This window comes from Cuculus canorus, chromosome 9, assembly GCF_017976375.1.
Source record: "Cuculus canorus isolate bCucCan1 chromosome 9, bCucCan1.pri, whole genome shotgun sequence".
Taxonomy (NCBI): Eukaryota; Metazoa; Chordata; class Aves; order Cuculiformes; family Cuculidae; genus Cuculus; species Cuculus canorus.
The window spans coordinates 7,225,593-7,231,592 of NC_071409.1; positions in this window are offsets into that span (position 1 = coordinate 7,225,593).

Sequence of the window (6,000 nt, forward strand, 5' to 3'; positions counted from 1 at the left end):
CCCACCACCAAGAGGGCTGGACCAAGCTGTTAAATTACTAAGAGAGGCCCCATGATTTATTCATTCAGGATCTCATTTTTCAGAGCAGAGCTGACCTCTTACACACTGCACAAATCAGTGTCAACACAATATTGCTGCATCATCAGAAAACTCTCCCACCCCCTCGCTTGCCTTGGGCTTTGGCTTTCTCCAAAAGGACTGAGGAGGAGAATCCGTTTCCTTCAGTTTACCTGAAAAGGCCAATGATTGTCTCTGTTGCAGTGAGGGAGGGGTTGCCCTTTGCTGTGCAGCACTCTTCTCTCCCTTAACACTGGGTGAATTACTCCTTTTCACTGTGCACCTGGAAAATAATTAACAATTTCTCAAAGGAAAATTAAATTTCTAAATGAAAGCTGATACGGTAGAAGACCCCTGCTCTTAGAGAAGGATGCCAACAGCTGTGCTGGAGAAGTAGGTAAACTAAAGCTCTCCTGAAAGGCTGCAGCAAAGCCCGCTGCCCCTTCCCGGGGAGACTCGCTGGCATGAAGCACCTGCACCAGCATCCTGGGAGCGTAAGGAGAGACCAGACATGAATCTTGCATTAGGAAGGGAAACATGATCCTCTGCTGTTTTCATCACCTACTCCCTAAAGCGATCTTTCTGTTGGCAGTAAAACGCAAAAATCTGTGGAACACCCTTCCAAACCCCCCAGCTTGCTTCTAAACACAAAACTGAGAATGCCAGAAAGCCAGCAGAAAAATAATTTAACACACCGTTTGCTTTGAGATCGTTCCTTTTCCAGTAGCTCAGCAGTGACTCAGTAATATCTGAGAAAAAAAAAGGCCTTTCGTCTGTGTGTGCTTCACTGCTGTGCTTGCTGGAGGCTACGGGGAGAAAGAAAGGCTAGTGGGAGATGATCAAAACAAGAGATGACTCAGTGTTATTTATTCCAGAGGGTGTCAGGGGAGGGCTACTGTGAGGAAGCCATCAGGTCTGGGAGGAGATGCTGCCTCCCAGCAGCTACTGAGAAGCTGGGGAGAAACTGCTGGAATTCAGAGGAAAAACAGGCACGAAGGAGAGGATCTTTGTCCTTGGGCATGTTCCCTTGTGGGCAGTGCTGCCTCGTATGGAGCAGCATCCTCAAAAAGAGCTTCATAATGACAAAGGGGTTCCTGTAGTTCACGCTACGCTCACTCCACCCTCTGACCTACAGCAATAAGCCGTGCCCAGGAGGGCAGGTAGGGCTTGCTGTAAGGCCTGCAGGAATATGCAGTGACACTGATTTTTCCAGTGACACAGGGCAGGGGAGAGGGAGCCACAGGAGTCACCAGCAGCTCTGCTGTCACCTCCCGGGAACCTCTCCAGACACCTCTGCAGTATTTGGGCTGCATGCAGAGAGGTGAAATAAATTTGATTTTTCATGCTGCAAACAAAGCCCACAGTATCTACGCTCTCTTGTGAGCTCACAGTGCGAGGGGAAGAGCATGTCAGGCCCTGCTGTGCTGCCCCTGCCTGCTGCTGGCGGCAGTCTGGGCTTGGAGTGCTGGCATCAGTCTTGGAAAAGCTCCTGGCAGGCTGCAGCTGTCCTCTCTGTGCTTCTTCAAGATTGCATCACAAGAAGCATCAGCTTATGCTGAGGTTTTTCCTCCTCTCCAGAGAGTAGTAGGTTGCTGAGAGTGTAACCACCTACAGCTGGGAAGGAATGGGCTCAGAAATAGGCTTGGATCCAGGCTTAAATTACAGTGCAAGTGCCCCAGTGTTGGGGACAATGTGCGGGGAGCAAAGCTGCTGGAAGCAAAATATGAATCCTCTCTATTTTGGAGTCACCCAAGGACTTAAAACATAGCAGCAACCCCTCAATGTTGGTTTCAAAGTTATGTTTCTGCTTCTCCCGTAAGTGGATCAGGTACCGAAGCACCGACAGCATTCACATGTAATTATAGTGTTGCTGCTGATCTGGCAGCTGGCAGGTCTGGATGGGCAGAGGATGCTTGCTGGCTCAGCAATTAGCTACCCGGGCTGCAACCGAAGACATTTGCTCCTCTGATCCCATGCCTGCTGCTCCATTGGAACCATACCAGAGCTGGCATGAACCTTTTGTTGTACTGGAGACTTCTGAGGAACCGCTGTTTATCTTGAAACCTTGTACCGCTGCTCCTGCTGCGTCTCCTGTCCAGGAATTCCTGGCAGGGCAGCAGATGAGTCAGGTGTTTTGGATGATGAAAATCCAGCAAATCTAAATTTGCCACTGGACTGGTCAGCACATTCCCTGTCAGCGGACAGAACTCTATGCATGCAAACTCCTGTTTGTAAATTCGGTGTCCAGGATGTGTGCGGAACCCATGGCACTGCCAGCCTGGGTCAAAGCTAGGCCACTTCCAGGTGCTGCTGCTCCATGTGCCATGGGTGGCAAATGTGCTTGGTGCCTCTTAGCCATGGCACACGTGCAGGTTGCAGGTTTTGGCTGGCCATTTGTTCAAAGTACCTTCCTGTGGCTACTGCCAACACCTGTAACAGTATGGTTTTCGCTGTGAAACACTTCAGCTCAAAGTCATTTAGAGGAAAGGACAGAGTTTCTCACAATCGAGCTGCTTTGGCAACTCAACGCTTGGTAGGATGTGAACTCAGGCAAAATTGTATTCACCGTCAGTCACAGAATGCATTGACTGGCATATCTGCTGCCAGACCCACCACCCTGCACAGGAAACACCTATCCAACAGGCTGTGAACAGCAAACGGCACACATCACTTCTGTGAAAGCTATTTTTTCTAAGCGTGCTTGGGGAGCAACTTCCTATCAGAATGAAAATCACCCAGCGGAGCGGCAGAATGAGCCCAGGAAGGTGATTGCAAGTCTGCATTATTGCTCTCCCCTTGACGCTGAAATGAGGATAAGGAGTGTGGCAGCAAACCAGGCAGGGAGGGGCTGTGGGGAGCCGGGCTGCCTTTGGGGCCCAGACACAACCAGCAGCTTTTGGAGAGGAACACGCTCACTGGCCTCACGTGTAGCAAGGCATGAGGGTATTAAGCTGGCTATGCTTGAATGAAATCTTGCCTTACACTCATGACTAATTAAACGCTAGCTTTTAACGATGTCTGAGAGGTGACTTTTGCTCAAGCTGAGCTGCACAACCTCCCGGAAAGAAAGCAAGATGGCAAAAAAATCAATTAATGTTTATAGCATTCTCAGGTTTCATAATCTAATGAGATAACAATGGCACAAAGAAAGTTATTGGATTAGTCTATTTAACAGGTAATTGCCTAACCTTTTAATGTCCATTAAGCTTTCTCTTTCTTTTGAAGGACTATTTGCCTGACTGAGTGCCTTAAACCCCACATGTACGCAGGAAATCTCACACAAGCCTTGTTAAAAGAAACCCCTGTGAGCAACCTGCTTGTTTCAGTGGTTGAAGGGAACCAAGTACAGGTGCAACACACGGAACCTCTAGCTTAGTGTAAGCAGCCTAATAACCTTACTGGTCTTGCTTTCCTTTTGAGTATTTGAGGTTTCTGAAAGTGGTCCGATTTCCAGCAGGGGATGCTCAACACTTTCAAAAAAAAATCAGATTTAACCTGAACATGGGAAATAGAAACTCCAGGATACATGAGTCGCAACTGGAAACCTTGGCTATGGTTTTGGACTGGGCTGCCACCAGATCAAGGCTATAGAGATGTCTCAAACTTTTCAGAGAGAGCGGTTCATGTTTCATGTTGCATTTCCAAGTCTCTGGGTCTCTCTCCCTTTAAATGGAACTTCAAGTTAGTCTGCAATAATCAAAATTCATCTGTTTTATGCCAGCTCCCTGCAAGCACAACATATGCTGCAGAGTACAAACCCGTGCCTCATGCAAGAAAATCTATATAGACAGCTGGAGATTTCCATACCGAGGAGCATACAACTAAGCCCACAGTTACCTTCACAGGGCTAGTGATAGCTTTCAAATTAAAACAAACCATCACTCATGGGAGCCTTGTGATTATGGAGAAACTCCAAGCAGAAAATCCATCCTAAAAATCAAAATAATAATTATTTCTTACTCAGTTTTCTTTTCTTAAACAAAATGTACCATATAAACTGTATGTGGGGATATTTGTATATATGTGGCTGTTAAGATATCACACAGTCTGCAGTCTGGGCAAATGCATATACAATGTGTCTCAGTACTACAGGGAATACCATACAGAATTTGCAGGGCAAGTATCATCCTTAGTGGGCAAGTAACACCCTCACAGCTTCTTCTCCAACAAAGATGATTGATTATACCTAACTGAAAAAGCACATGGGGAGCACAGCTTAAAAACCACACAGAAAATGCATATCCTACAAAATTTGGGGATAATTAATTGGAAGGGAAACATGCATTTTTTTGCCCCTGTTCATGTGGAGATACTCATACTAAGAGCTTCAAGGTACTTGCTTTGGTGAATAGTTAAGAGCATCATGAAGGACCTCAACGACCTAAGCAGAGAAGTCAGTAATTATGATTGCAGTTTTGCATTACTGAGAATTTTCAAAAAAAAGATGTACCTTGTCTACTTAATGAAGTGTTCCAAACAGCCACACACATATTCCATGTGGACTACAACTCCTGGCCCAAAAGGCACTCCTTCCTCTAACTCTCACTTCACTGAGCCTCAAGGAGGCTCCGGAGGGAATGGGACAATTGTGGCTGCCTGAGATTGTTCCTAAACCTCTGTTAGGCACAACTTCCTGCAGGGGTAACAGCACCTCCTTTCACAGTGCCAAGAGCCAGAACTGCTCACATGCCAAGGTTTTGAATCTTGAGGGCAAACAAGTAAAAGAGACACACAGCCTACTAACTAGGAGGCTTTCCCAAATGAGCTCTTTACCATTCTGCCTTAAAACCACTCACTTTAGTCCCTGATGATCCAGACATCGCAACAACCTTCCCCTCACTCTGGTGGTATCACTATGCTGTTCCTTTTCTCCCATCTCCGAATGCTCCAACACGTACTTCAGAGGTAGAAAAGTTGCTTGATATTTTCCATAGCTAGTATTTCACCAAGGAACCATGCTGGACTTCTCTTGAAAAGAATAGTAATGTTCTTTTTCCTTCCCAAGCCAGTGGTTGCCCAGAGCTGCTCTCTACACACCGCCAACAAAATAGTGCTGGAAAATCCTTGTGTGAGGGAGAGCCGTGAGAACACCCAGGTGTTTTGCAGTGCTCCTTGCTGGGGTGAGCATCGCTGCCAGGGTCTGCTGCAAGGAATGGCCAGAGGGACCAGTCTCATTCAGAACAAACACCAATGCTTTCCTGATTGTAGTAATTTCAAAAGGAAAGCATCTATTTTGCCCTTCCCAATGTTTCCTTGCTTTTCCCAACTGAAATTATTCTATTCAGTTTGAATTAGCAAACAATTTCAGTTGCATTTTCCAGTAAGGAGCATCATATGTTCGAAGCACAGAAGAGATTTGACTGAGCTCTGAAGGAGGCGATGAGAGTAGAGTTGTGTGAATTGCCATTACACAGGGTTTGTAACGAGGCAAGAACTAACGACTCTGTGGCCTTGCAATCCAAACGCCTAAGCTTGGAAATGGGACTGCTTCAGCCCACCTGATCTCTATGAAGCACCAACCCTCTGTCCTTAAGTCTGAGCATCTTTCCATGCTCTCTCACATGAGCCACGTTCTGTCCTGGGCAGGCAGACCTGCTCTTCCCACCAGAGAGCTCACCTCAGAGCAGAAGCCACGCGGGTGGTCTCATGTCCCAGAGCTGACCCATGGCAATTTTGGAAACAGAAAGACTCACAAGCATGTTTTCTCTCTGCTGTTGCACTGCGTGTGCTTACCAGGGCAGGAGCCGTGCTTTTTCTTGTTCAGGATTTACCTACTTGGGGCTACCACAAAAGCGAAAAAAAAAACCAAAAAACCAAAGAAAATAATAGACAAGAATATCAGATTTCTGATGACTCTGTACTGTCTGAATTGGCTCTTAGCTGTCGGTATATATAACTTGCTGGCCCTTATTGTCTCTTTCTGTCTCATAGCAGCAATGTTTC